This window comes from Lutra lutra, chromosome 4 (genome assembly GCF_902655055.1).
Source record: "Lutra lutra chromosome 4, mLutLut1.2, whole genome shotgun sequence".
NCBI classification, from domain to species: Eukaryota; Metazoa; Chordata; class Mammalia; order Carnivora; family Mustelidae; genus Lutra; species Lutra lutra.
This window is the reverse complement of record NC_062281.1, coordinates 121314593-121329371: the sequence shown is the minus strand read 5'-3', so window position 1 is coordinate 121329371 and position 14779 is coordinate 121314593. Positions and strand designations below refer to the sequence as shown.

Genomic DNA, 14779 nt, shown 5'->3' with positions numbered 1-14779 from the left:
CAGGTTTGTTTTTTTTTTTTTTTTTGAGGGAATCAGATGATGAAATTTGCCTTTCCATTTAATTATTTCATGTAACAGGATTCTTTTTAAATAGCTGACAACATATCTTGCTTCCTTTGCAATTTCTTTTTAGGGCTCCGCCAATTTGTTTTAACTGCAAGGCCATGGTTTTTCAAGTCTCAGAAGGAAAGATATGCTTTTCTATTCCTCCCAGAGTTAATTTTGTTGATTCTGAATCCCACCTGATCCCACCTGATCTCTCACATTCCCATTTTCCCTGTTAAGGACTTAATGTTCCCTCCTACATTCAAGATCTAAAGCAGTAATTTTCCTTGTTTTCAAGTCATATGACCAAACATTTCTGCATTTACAGATAATGATATGTATTAACAACATGCTCTATCAATTACAAACCGATTTTTACATGTGTAACTGCATTCAATTCTGACAGTCCTGTAAGGGAAAGAGGGAAGATGGCTGCAGTTAATTCCTATTTTATGGGTGGACTCATAAGTCACTCAGACCCAAAATAACTGACAAAACAGAAGGGTGGGGACAAGAACGCAGGCCTTTTAACTCCACCTCCAGTGTTATTTCTGCCTTGTCATACTGTGCCAACATACCCTGGTCTGTGCTATGAGACATTTCTCATAAAAGGAATTATGTCAATATACTGTATAAAACTGTGGGACCAAATTTAATGCTCTTTATTATTCTTTAGTTCTTTCCCTTCTAAGCATTTGTTATTGCTGTATATGTATGCTGAGAGAGGTTTCCTGCTTCCCAGCCTAAGAATATTGTTGTAAGCGAACAATTTAAGAGGTAAGGAACACAAAGAATAGCAACAAGAGAGATGTCCCAAGGTGATAAGTTCACTTATAAGTTCACTGAAGTGATAAGTTCAGTGGAAACAACGTAGGAGTTAGACCTGAGCTGAGCCTTGCAGGATGACATAGAATTAGGAAAGATGGGGATGGGGAGAGGAACTGTCTAAGCAGAGGTGTGGAGGAAAGAATGGCTGCAATACTGATATAATTGTGGATGAAATGATATCTCCATGGGGACTCAAAATAATCCTGGGAGTGGGTGTGACAGGAGTTGATAATTGCCGAAGCTGAGTGAAGGATACATTGGGGCTTCCTTAAACAATTTTTGATACTTTGTATGTGTTAAGAATTATGTTCCTGGGGCTGCCTGGGTGGCTCAGTGGGTTAAGCCTCTGCCTTCAGCTCAGGTCATGATCTCAGGGTCCTGGGATCGAGTCCCACATCAGGCTCTCTGCTAGGCAGGGAGCCTGCTTCCTCCTCTCTCTCTCTCTCTCTCTCTCTCTCTACTTGTGATCTCTCTCTGTCAAATAAAATCTTTAAAAAAAAAAAGAATTATATTCCTAATAAAAAGTTCAAAATACAAAAATCGTACAGAAAGTGGGTAGGCTGGCCTACCTGGAATGAAGGGTTTGTTCAAAAGCATAGTGGGGAAGGCAGTTGGGTATCAGATTTGGTAGGAGAGGGTATTTGTGATTCTACCCTGTGGAGTGTGGATGAGTACTGATCGACACTAGACTTCGTTGACTGGACTTGAATCTTAGCATGAGGTCAAGGTGGAGTTGAAGTACAGCCTGCCATCCTCATCAGGGATGGAAGGATGGCCACAACCCACTTAAATCTGGGTCTGCCCCACTACATCTCATCTGGTATATTCAGTTCTGAAAGGCACATTTAAAAGGGGCTTTTTACAAACCTGAGTTTCCATGGTGGGACCCCTCAGGGACAGAGGAGTGTCTCACATCTTGTTGAGAATCTTGCTAGCAGAACACTTCATTAACTTGAAGCTTGTCTACCTGGAAGGGACTTATTTTCCCTTCTGCCAAGTCCCTCTCCTACCCTTTTTCTCTCTCGCTCTCCCCTCCTCTCTCGTGGGCCTAATAGTGGGCAGTTAAAAGGAAATAAAACCATTACTATGATTCTCTAGTAATTGAAGGTACGTGTGTGTGGTAGTGTCTAATCTCCTGAAAACAGATTTTAACAGCAGACGGAGCTGTACACAGCGTCTCTGAACCATTTGGAAAGGCGGATGTTTTACTATAGCTTCTGAAACAAAGTTCCTTCTTCCTTCCTGTTTACAATGTTTCTCTGCCACTGAGAAGAAAAGAGGAAAGACGTCAGCCATTTGGAGAGTTGGTAATATTAAGGAATTAATCATTTGGATATGATTCAGTGGAATGCTAAGCAGACAAGAGCCCACTGCTGTATTTTCAGGAACTTTTGCAAGCCAGCTGTTAAACACAGCCATGAAACAATTGTAGAAACATAAGATATTAAAATGAACGTGACATTCAAACTCATCACTTCCTAATGATTTTACTATACTGTGCTATTATCCACGTCCCTAAGATTACTTATGTCTCCTGTATCTGCATCGCACAAGTCCCATTTCACAGTGCCTGTGCATTTCTTCTCAACCCCGCCTTTAGTGCTGTCATGTTAGTAGCTTGAAAGGGGCTGTGGTGGGAATAGTTAGGCCATTCGAAGTGGCAAAGACTGCGAATCAGGCCTCTTCTTCCCCCGTGGAGAACTGATTGTTGAATACGTAGCAGCACACTGGGTATGATTATGGTGTTCCAGTTGGATGTTTTAGAGATAACATTCTGAAAGAGGATAAACTATGATCTCTAGAATTTGTTTCAAGTAATCCAGTGAGGGTGGGTGTTTTGATTATTATATCAGAGTGGTGGGCACATTGGCCTCCTTATGCCCTTCTCTTTACATTTATGTATGTTTAACATTCTCCATAATAAAAAGTCAAAAACAACAATTAAGGAATTAAGGAATGCTACAATGAAAATAGATACGTTGCTTGTACCCAGTCAATAGTCTGGTACCCGTCGGCCCCTCAAACTTTGATGGCAACATTCCTTTGATAAAGTATTATTCTCTAATTGTAGAACCCTATTTGTAACTGATTCACATAGATCACTCAGTTTAAATGGCTGTTTCTCATGAAATAAAATCAAGAAATCATGATGTGCTATTTGCCATACCCATGAGGACAGAGGAATCCAGGAGAACCCTCCCTAGGACACTGAAAAGCTCTCTTTTCATAGTGGGGGAAAAATGCATTTGTTGGATTGCAATCCTGTTTGCAGAACCAGTGGTACAAATAGGAGAAAATGAATCAAGTTATTGCTCAGAGGGCTACTTCAGATTACATGACAGCTGTGTACCCTTCAGATTTATTTTCAGTCTAGCTGGCTTGAGTCATTGCTCAAGAAAGGAGTGCTGTCAAGTGAATTGTCTTCTGTGCAGATGACGAGAGCCTTTCTAAACATTGCCTCGCTGATACACATGATGTGTTTAGAATTGCTGGCCTATAAATTCAATTAGACCCAAGCCAGTGGCTTTAGAAGCGTAGCATAGGTTACATACTGACTGCATTTCACAAAGAGTACACAAACACAGTGTATTTCCTTGCACATACCTAGACATCCAATGGAAAATGTGTAGCAAAGCTTACATAGAATATATCTCTTTTCCCCTAAGTTTAAAGTCCTTTTCACTTCATTCTTAATAAGAACTTAGATTATGGTAATAACTTTTTCTTGTCTTTGATTGTGTAATAATTCATACTAACTCAATCCAGTTGACCAGGAAAAAAAATTACTGTGAGTGAGGGAACACAAGTGGTCACTGTGATTGTCCCATCAAATGGTGGGGAAATTACTACGTTTTATAATGGGCATAGGGAAGGACAGTAAGAACGTTGAAGAGAAACTAGTCTAGAATATCTGTGTCATTATTTTATGTGCAGTCTCTGGTCCATGTGGAAAGACAGACCTAGACTGTTCTGTAGGTTTAACCATGGCAGGGGGTGGAGGGGTGGAATCACAGTGTCAAGCAATGAAAACAACAGATGTCAAACCCAGGTAATCCGGGTCAGAATACCAAAAGGAAGCCTAGACCGAAACAGGAATCAAGATCAGGAAACCAGAAGTGAGTGCAGCATGGGTAGGACAGAAACCATGACTCATCCTCGTAAGACAGAGCTGGACAGAGGGGTCACCTGGGGTACCTGAGACATTTTCAGACCTGGCTGCAGTTTTCCCCATGTTAACTCCTTTGCATCCACAACCTGCAGTACCCCCTGTGGTCCCACCACAGCATAAGTCCTGAAAGAATTTCTTCAGAGTCTATAAATAGAAATCATGGTTCAAGATTAAGTTGAAGCTTGCAGATTGAGACATGAATGCTAAGGAAAAACACATGTTAAATTCTTCAAGTATAAGAATCACAGGACTATGATTGATTCACTCCATGATAATTTACCAAGCCCCTACTATCTGGCTAAGTGCTGACATACCTCAGTGCACCCTCCAGGTAAAAGCCCTGTGTTCTCAGAGCTTACTGCCTAGTGGGTAGATCTAGACAGTAGACTAAATGATTCTATAGTACATTAAACAGAGATAAATTAGAGAAAAGCAAAACAGGAAATATTCTCCAGAATTAGATTTCCCCAAGGATACATTTTTCAACTCTATCAAAGCTAGCAAAGATTGATAGTTACAAAGGTACAAAACACACCACATCTGGAATTCCTTCGTGTTTCTATTAACTCTGTTGATAAACTAAATACATTCACTGTTTTTACCACCAGTAAGTTTAGAGCACAAATGAAAGGTGAAGTACCATGGGAGAGGTAGCAGCTTTTTTTTTTTTTTTAAACACTGAAGTAAAATGAAATATATACACTTACATATTTTGTGAGAGAGTTGGCAGTTCATGATCAGGAAGGCAATGGAGCCCTTAACAATAAGGAGGCTTTGATTACTTGTCAGGTGTCTTTGATTACTTCCAATCTTGTTTACCTCCAGCTGGACAGACAAGTAGAAGCCATTCAAAGCAGAGGGTGGGTGCATGTGTGTGTGTATTACAAAATACAGGTGATATATGTTAGTCCAGTTGATTGCCTTCCTAGAAATTTAGTCTCATCTTTAAATGGAAATATTTAGAAAGGAATGTATAAGTGAATTTTTTATAGAAGATGGACCAGACTACCTTAAGTTTTTTATTTTAAATATTTTTTTCCAAGTTACCAAGCTTTTCAACCAGTATTAGCCAGAGTCAGCGCCAAAAATGTGCAGTGTAACAAATTCATTTATGTGTCCGCTTCTCCCTAGAGAGTACTACAAACTTAGAGTTTTAAAAACCACACTCATCAGTCTCCTCCACAAATGTTCACAATTGACCCTTGGCCAAGACTAGGGTGGTCACTTGCCCTTGAGCCCTGGGAGTCCTGAACATCTAGTCTGCCACCAAGTCCTTCTGAGCAATACCTGAGGAACCCTAGAATCCATGTCCATAAGCTGTTTAGTACCCACCTGAAGGTGCTTAAAAGTGTTTCCTTTTATCCCCTCTCCTCTTCCCATCTAGGCACATCTTAGTTCAAACCTTCTTTCTTGTTTTACCTCTTCAACTGTTGATCTGGTACTCTACCCACATTGTATATTTCCCCTTCTAATGAATCCCCCATGCTCCCACCAAAGCAGCAGATTCTAGATTTCTAAACTTAAAATTTGACACTCACCAGATCATGTCACCCCCTTGTATAAAACCCCTCATTGACTCCATGACATAGTGCCCATGTCTCTTTATGACCTGACCCTAAATGTCCTTTTGTCTCAACTTCCTCAGCTTTCCAACTGGCTTCACTCTTGAGACCAATATTCAGTCAAAACTTAGCTATGCCAGACCCGTTATAAAGATCTGAAACCTTAATTAGGTTAATAAATTATCCTTGATTTAGAACGAAAGCAAAATTCATGGGCTTGCTCATTGGTATTCCAGTGAATGTTGGAATAATAACTAGCATGTTATTATTAAAGCCTTTTATCAGCCCAGCTTGATTCCTCTTTCCTGTCCCCATCTCTCCCACCAGCCAGTATTTGTCAGGTTTTCTCTCGTAATACTACTAAATTCCTTCATCCCTGGTCATTTTCACTGACACTCCCCAGCTCAAGTATTTGCTGCTCAGTTATTGAATTTACTGCAGTAGGATCCTACCTGGTTCCTTTGCCTTCATTCTGTCTCGCTTTCTTCTCCTGCCCCTGTATCTCCTGTGCTCCCCACCCCCAGGTTAGTCTTCCTGAAACATGGCTTGCATTCTGTTTTAGAATCTCTCATGGTTCTCTTCTGTGAGTCAAGTCAAGCCATACTCTTCATTCTGGAACCTTCATCCTAAAGGTCTTCACTAAGTCACTTATTTGTGAAGTCATTTCCCTCTGACTGAACATTCTCTCCTCAGTGAGACTTGCTGTCTATTGCTCTTAACTCCAGACCTCTCTGTTCTTGTTCTTCTACAACTGAAGTTCTTTCTCATCTAGTTCCTGCCTATCCCTGCAGGTTCAGATCTAATCACTCAGGCTGCTTTCTGTAGTCCCTCAGCCATAACTTTGTTGACCTTTGTACAAGGTAGCTTTGGATGGTAGCAAGAGCACAATGGTTGGTGTCAGTTATTGGATAAAGCTCATGTTCACAAAATGTGGCTTGGGCAGCTTGTTTTTTCCTCTCTGAACTGGTATCCTTATCATAAAGTCGAGCAAACAATTTAAATGATTTATGGGGGAAAAATGCTCCATAAACTTGAAAGCATCATGCAGATGTCACCTTGTTGTTTCAACTATATACTGTTTGTAATATATTTTGATATTGTTTCATGTTGATATTGTATTTTCCTGTTGCCTAATCACTTAGTGTATATTTCCCATCTTCCTAACTTTTAAGTGTATTTTAAGGGTAGATGTAAGATGAAATACAAAAATGAAATGATTTTCATTTACCATTATTCCTTCTTGTCTTATCCATCCCACACCTTGGCAAACATTTAATAAATTTTTCCGTCAAGAGAATCCAATGAATAAAAGTGTAAAGTTTCAGGCACGATAAGAAAGAGTAGTATTTGATACAGGGAGAGACAGAAACAGGAAGAAAACAAGGTGACTGGAAAGAAAGAGCCCATCTAGGGAATTGGCCTGCCTCTTCTTTCTGACTTCTTTTGTGGGTCCATGGACAAGCTCAAGATTCAACTCCTAGGCTGTCTCTGCAAATTTTTTATACCCAAGCAGTAGATTTGCCTCACTTTCCTAAGAGTAACAGTTCTAACACAGACTAGGCTCTCAAATGTTTGTTGAGTTCACTACCCATATAATTTTCCTACTGTCACACATCCATGTGCACACACAGTATGTTTCTGTGCACATGTGTACATGCCAATGGATTTTTTTCTCCTCCCTTTTCAATTTCCTTGGCACGAGTAGTAGGAGTGTGTCTACCTCATCTGCAGGGTGCTACTGACACTCACATTTGCAATGTGTTTGTGCAGTGATGGGAGTCCCTGATCACTTGATAAAGCCATAGGTACTTCCAGAAACTATTTATTTATATTGCTAAGAAGTGTCCAAGAATACAGCATTATAAGATTAAACTTATTCAAATCATACTTAAAATTAATAAGAATAAAGAAGAATCATCACCACGTAAGAGCTCATTTTTGCAAGAGTATCTTCTAGCCCCTCTCCCACTGGTAATTTCCTGGGAACAAGAGAGAGGCTGGTAGAGTGGTGGAGTTTCTGATTCAGCTTAGTGTCCAGCTTCAAAGAAAGCTATCAACTGGCAACTCTTACTGGATTACACTCTCCTTAGACTATAAGAATAACCATTAGGTACTCATAACTCTTCCAATGCCTGTACCACCAAGTCTCAGTACTCAGTTAAAAAACCAATCAAACAGTAGAATACAGTTCCTCTTTTCAGGGAATTCCTAATTTGTGGAGGATAAGGGAATGCTAGGAGCCCCAGCAACACAATTAGGAGAAGTGGGATTTTCTCCATACCTTAGAAGCCAGGGGTGACTTGCTTTCTTCTCCTGCCCCTGTATCTCCTGTGCTCCCCACCCCAAATCATGAGGATTTGTGATTGTTTTGTTTCAGAGTAGATTTAGTGGCGTGGAAAATGCCCGCTTAAAACCGTGTTCTCTGCTCACCAGGCGGGCTGGGTGAGTGCTCACATATCAGATGACCCAGCCTGGCTGCAGGAGAAGACATCTGCATAGAATAGCGGGGAAATTGCAGAACAACAAAGACTTATGCTTTTAAATTCCTCTTATTGCTGCTTTAATTAAATTGAAGTTTCCACAGGAAGGGACTTTCAAACAAATTTTAACAGTGCCTCAGCTAATTCCAATGCATTCTTTCATTTTACTTGGCTTTCACAATGTGATCATACTTGGTTTCACTTCCTGGTGTGTCCACACAAGCCTGTTGTTGCTGGGAAATATTTAAATGAAGCATTTGTGAAAGAAGAATATGGTTTTGTCATGGATGAAAGCATTTGGGTTTGATTTTTATTTAGTTCATGTAGTAATTTTTATAGTAAGATTTCTGACGCCTGAACTGGCCAATCAGTTGCCCAAAGAAGACTTAAAAAACAACAACAACCAAAAAAACAAAGAAACCTTTGGCACTGAAGTTAATTAAGTTACCTTGTGGTAAAGTCGTCTACAAAACTGTTTGATTAGGCTGTGGTTGTGAAACAAATGAAATGTTGGCCCATAATTAGAGTAATTGTAACTTGATTTTAAGCAGAGGCTTGATTGCATAGTGAGTGACATAATGCCTAAGGACTCTTTCAGAAGGGCCCAGTATATTCTTAAGATGATGGCTTACTTATGGTGTGTTTCACATGGCTCCTAGTCTGTCTGGCACCATTTTGTGTGTGTTTTAAGATGACTTTTCTTGTGTATGACAGCATTGCATGAAGTATTCGGCTATTAATTCTAAAAGTGATGTTTTTACCCCAAAGTGTCTGATTTCACCAAAGTATTCCGGTATCATCTAATGTTAAAAACAAAACAAAAAAAAAAACAAAAGGCAACAAACAAACAAACAAACAAACAAAAAAACGACTGATCAAATCCATCTCTCTTTTGAAAACACCAGTGAAACAGGAAAAGTCTGCTCCTTCAAAATCTAATTGTGTTTTGTCCAGGTACGTCATTTGACCCACTAATCAGAAAGTTAAAATGTTTTGTTAGGTTGGCTCTATACCCAGCCTGGAGCCAGACGTGGGGCTTGAACTCCTAACTCTGAGATCAAGACCTGAACAAGATCAACTGCTCAACTGACTGAACCACCCAGGTGCCCCTGAAAGTTTAGTTGATTTAAGCATAACTGTTTTTCTACTTGAGATTTGTGTTGTGCAGTCCATTTATGTTTTATTTTATGAGGTGATCAGATATATACCCTAATATAGAACTAGGCTTCCTGTTCTTCTTGTCAAACCCCCCACAATGAATCCTTCCTGATGCTTTCAAGTTAATTTCCCCAATACACCCTAATATGCCTTTAAATGTCTTTTTCCATCATTCCCCTGCTCAGATGCCATCAAGTGTTCCCTACTGGTTATATGATCAAATCTGAATTACTTTCTGCTCTCATAAAAATATTTGGCTGTTGATTCTAAAAGTGATATTAAACTGACATAAAGTGTCTCTAAAATAGTCATTTCTCAGGTGCCTATCATGCATGAATAAGGCCTGAATTATGTCTTGAAAAGTTCTTAGCCTGACATTGGAGACTTTCTTTACTATTTAACCCTAATCTACTTATCTCCATCAGTATATGTCTCCATCAGTATATGTCTCTTCACTAACTCCTAAAATTCACCTTGGCATCCTCCTACCTTCTTTATTTGTTCCTCCATACCTCCACACCTCCACATAAAATACTTTGTGCCCTATTTTTAATTCTTGTCCCTTTGCCTCCCACCTCGATAAATCTTAGGCACCTTTCTTGGCCCACTCATAACTCCTATGCAGTAACTATTATGCCTTTGGTGTATACTGCTCTACAACGCAACTGTAATCCATTTGAGCTTTCTTGTATTCATGCTTCATTTCACTAAAGCATGAAATATCCTATCACACTTTCTGTTGGGGTCCCATCTCTGGCTATGATACAGTTGGTGGTACATAGGGTCCTCTTTATTTCTACATCCCTTCAGTTAGCAGCAGCTAAGTTGTGGCCTTCCCTGAATGGGTAAGGCTTTCCACAATAAAAACAGATGGTGTTGTCAAATATGAATGGAAAAATATTATTTCTTGTGTGTGGTAAGGGAAAGAAAAAAGGACAGGGGGAAAAAAAAAAACACACCATTAGCTTTCTTGGCACAATCTTTCTGCCTTTCAAGTTTGGTTGCTAAGAAATAACCATAGATTCATTTGCTGGGTACAAAGGAGAAACTTAGGTCACTAACCCAGAGATTATGCTTCTTAGGCAGCTGAATTTGTCACTGAGCCAGACAAAGCCCCACCCTGATTTAGAAGTCATGTGTTAAACTTCCAGATGGGGAATGTGACTTTTGTCTCCCAAGAAGCCATCAAAACTCTAAAGTTCCCAAAGGGAACATGATTTCCCTGCTTTGCTGACACCAGATGAAGCTGCAGGGCCCTGTTGAGTTCTGAAGCCCAAAGCCAAGCCAGTGTGCAGAAACAGTCCGTTACCTTTGCAGTGTAAGCATTCTACCTGATTCCTATTCATTCTTTGTAGGTTCTTGTAGAAGCCTGACCTTACTCTGTCACATCAGTATGCCCTGATGACCTGAAATTATTCTTAATACCATGGCTGAGCTGAATCTTTCTTCTTTGCTGATAGGGCTTGAATCTGCTAAATGACTCAGGGACCTTTGCATGTCAAGTGGAATTTGGAGAATTGAAGACACGATGATGTGATTGTAGGGAGTTGCTGTGATCTTTGTTCCAGGCAACAGGTCTAATTTTAATTCTCTCATTCATTCATTTAATGTTTAGTAGCAGCTTCTGACTGTAAGAACATGGCGGGGAGGGGTAGATAACAGCATGACACACGATCAGACCTCCTAGACCTTATAGTTTAGTGGGAGAGAAATAAACTTTTAATTGAACTGCATGAAGGTGTGTGATAAGCACTGTGAACATGAGAGATAGAAGACTGAAGGAGTTCATTGTGATGGGCTTGGTCAGAATGTTCAGGGAAGGCTTTCCTTAGGAAGAATGTAAGTCATTGACTCTGGAAATCTGTGGCTTAAATGACTGTCCTGGTGGGGCCTTGGAGGTGAGTTTGATCTTCTAAGTAAACTGCTTTGCACTCTTTCAAATTGCAACAATTTCGAATGACAATTAGCCCTCAGGTGTTATTGTTCTTATGCAGTGCTGTGCTACACACTGTATGTGGTACAATATTGTATCTGGTCTTTGCCCCTGGTTCCCAGCACAGTGTTAAAACCCTTGAAATTTCCCAGTAGGGCATCCTTGGTTACTCATAATGATCCCCTCTCAGCCATACCTGAGTTTTTGCTAATGAGGTGACTCTGGATGGACCCACAGAGAGCTTCAGGTTGGAGGCTAGTCACCAGAGGAACCAACATGGGATTAGAGGGTTGGAACTTTCCATCTACCACCCCCAACCCCAACCTCGGGGAAGGGGGAAGGGCTGGAGATTTTTCATTGCCATTAATCAACCATGCCTATGTAATGAAACTTCTATAAACACTCTCAATGATAGGGTTTGGGGAACTTCCCAATTGGTGCTTGGGAGGTTGACATATTCACACTGGGCATGGAATCTGAATTCCACCCTCCTTCCCCCTCTCCTACCAAGACTACCACCAAGTACCATGCCCTAGACATCTCTTCCATTTGGCTGTTCCTGAGTTGTGTCTTTTATAATAAACCTGCTGGTTTGTGTTTTCCTAAATTCTCTGAGTCATTCAAGGGAATTATCAAACATAAGGAGGGGGTTATGGGAACCCTTGGATTGCTAACCAAGTCAAACAGAAGAGCAGGTTGTCAGGGTCCTAGGACTTAGGACCAGTGTCTGAAGTGGGGTCAGTCTTGTGGGACTGAGCCCTTAAACCTGTTGGAGTCTTAGGCTGACTCGAGATAGTATCAGAACAGGACTGCGTGGGAGGGCACCCACATGGTGTCAGAAAAAAGACCTCTCACCGTGGTTACGTTAAATGTAAACCAGATATTTTTCTGCTCCAGCAGAGGAGCAAATGGAAATCAGTGATTCTGACCAGGAGCTGTGGTCGAGCTGCAAATGTGAAGCACTGCTTTAACCCCAAGATGAATGTGGACTTTTACCAGAAACACAGATGCCAGAAGAGCTTGCTCTTTCAAAACTGACCTGTTTCTCTGCTCACACTCTTGCTGGATGCTTCACTCTTCCCACACCTTCTTCAGAGGAAGAGATAAGCGATGTCAGCTGACCAGAATGTTCCAGAAGGCCTTCTCTGGGCTGGGCAGATAGACATGGCTGCACTTTGTGGGCACGGAGAGCCGGAGGTTGTGGGTGTTGTGTCATCTTTTCTTCTTTTCTTTCTTCAATGGACAGAATATAAATGGTCCATTATTAGTGCATTATTGCAAGGTTGGTTTGGAAAAGAATTTTTTACATTCGCTGTTGTCTTCTCACTGCACAGTTGTGTGTTTGGACTACATATATATGCCTGGACCCCTGGGCCTTTTGGAAAAATCCCTTTTGACTTTTGTAGTGGGTCTTAAATGTTAGGAGGTGTCAGTGACCTTGTGACTCCTGCTGCTTTGTTTCCTTGGAATCAAAGTGGTATAAATAACACTCACTTCATGGTTTGTTTTGTTTTGATTTAAGATAATATTCCAAGGCCAAAAGTATCCTCTCTTAAAATTACCAGCAAAAAAACAAAAAACAACAACAACAAAAAACTTTCTTATAAGAGATCACCCTTATATTTATATGCCATTTTAATGATTCCAAAGTACTTCTACAGTATTTATCTTACCACCAATATCAACCCTTGGGGCCTGTATGATTGTCCACATTGTAAAGGTGAAGACTCAGGCCTGGGTTGGATAAGCTGATTTGCTTAAGGGCAGATGGTGGTGGAGGCAGGCCGGGGACTCCAAGTACACGTTTCCCACACTGCAGCCACGGAAGAGCAGCCACTGCCTCTAATTCATGTCTTGTGTGCTGAATGAAGTGAGGTTTCACTTGATGAGCAACAGGACCCCAGCAGTAAGGGAATAAGAAATATAAAAATAAATAAAAATTGGGTGGTTTACACTTACCTAATGCAACTCCAGAACATTTAGAGGGTGACACATCAGCAGAACAAGAACTCTATATCCCAGAACTGACTGCCGTAGCAATGACTGCTGCTGCCCAAGGAGGAGAAAACTGTAAAAATGCCCAGTCTCTGGGAGCATAGATACCAGTAACATGTAGGTAGAAACAGAGCTAAAGGCTTTAAAAATCCCTTCTCACAGCACTAGTCCCATGACACAGGCAGTGTGAGCTGGAGTTGGGGGGAGGGAGAGCCTACCTGACTTGTTGGGTTGGATGAGTGCCCACAGTGAGCCACAGGGTGAAGTATCCTTTCTTCCTAGTCCGGCTAGTCCCAAGTGAGTGATGATCACAGAATATGTGACCCAGTCAGCCCAGCCTTTTGGAGTCAAGCCCTCACATTCTTGGGAAGGAAGTAGCAAGAACCAATAAAACGGCAGGAGAAGCTGGATAGCATTTGTTCCCATAACATTCCATTGCCAAACCTCCCCACCCCTCCCAGTGATATTATTTTTACTTTATAATAACAACAACAACAACAACAAAAAAAAAAAACCCAAATCGGGAAGGTTTGATATGTTTTAGAAAGGGCTCCCTGACTGCAGTTTGGAAAGGGGACCAAGGAGGGCAAGAGAAGAAAACGTTTCGGTTGTCTTCCGCAAAGATTCAGCAGGCTCCACCCAAGAGAGTGGTGGCAGGGCTGCAGAAGGGGCTAGTTTAAGACAAAAACAGGTAGATTTGAGAGAATAAAAGGAAAGAAGGTTTGGGGCAGGTGCCGGAGCTTTTGATGTTGCTACCAACATTCAGGGACCCAAGAAATGTGGATTGATTTGGTGTGGGTGTGGGCAGAAGTGGTAGGTTTAGTTTGGGACATGCTGAGTGTTAGGTGCTTCCACACATCTCAGTGGATAGCCAGGAAGCTGTTTGGGAGATGATTTTGAGGCTCAGAGTTAGAGAGCAGGGCTCACCATGTCTTTTTGGGGATCCCCTACGTAGAGGTGGTGGATGATCTTTTAGGGTAGGGGATTTCACTGAGGAACACCTGTGCGTGAACAGAGAAGCTACTGGCCAAGGACTGAATCCTGGTGAACCCCAGTGCCCCAGGGATGGATCTGTATTAGGCCCCTTACATGATTCCCAGTTACCTATTTACCTTCAATTAAAATCTGTGCTCTTGTTACTATGCTTGACCCAATGACCTTCTTTTCTTGCTGTGACCCACTTTTACTCTCTTTTTAGCGAGATCGATTTATTAGTTGCCAATCATAGACCATTCATTGCTCTGTCTTGGAGTTCATGTTTTCCATGGTGCTGTCAACATTTTTTAAAAATCTCTGTTCAATTCTTGCCTCTCCAGAGGAGTCTTTTCAGACTAAGTGTCCCCCAGCTCCAGCTGCAATTAATCAACTCAGAGAACAGTGGGATGTTGGAAGTGGAGGGTCTATCGATCATTTGGCTTTCCCTCCAACGTGACAAGTAAGGAAAGTCAGGTCAAATGAGGCGAGGTGACTCATTCAACGTTATACTGTCAGATTACTGGAAAGCAGGGAGTAGAAATTGAGTCTCCTGACACCTAGTCAGGGGTTCTTTCTGTTAAGCCATGCTGCCTTGTGGTTTTGATTCTTCCCTGTGCCACTGTCATGGTGACTT

The 14779-nt window shown here is 41.2% G+C and overlaps 1 protein-coding gene and 1 long non-coding RNA gene across 4 annotated transcripts in view; one reads left to right on the top strand and one right to left on the bottom strand.

Annotated features, from left to right (window-relative positions):
• Window positions 1-14779, top strand: part of LRRC8B (leucine rich repeat containing 8 VRAC subunit B) — a 64285-nt gene that overhangs the window by 18991 nt on the left and 30515 nt on the right. The gene's annotated exons all lie outside the window — the stretch shown is intronic.
• Window positions 1397-6157, bottom strand: LOC125098123 (uncharacterized). The gene is made up of 3 exons (XR_007126725.1): window positions 6057-6157; window positions 4750-4867; window positions 1397-2138 (listed from the first exon to the last, which is right to left on the bottom strand). It is a non-coding gene; the product is annotated as an uncharacterized LOC125098123 (long non-coding RNA).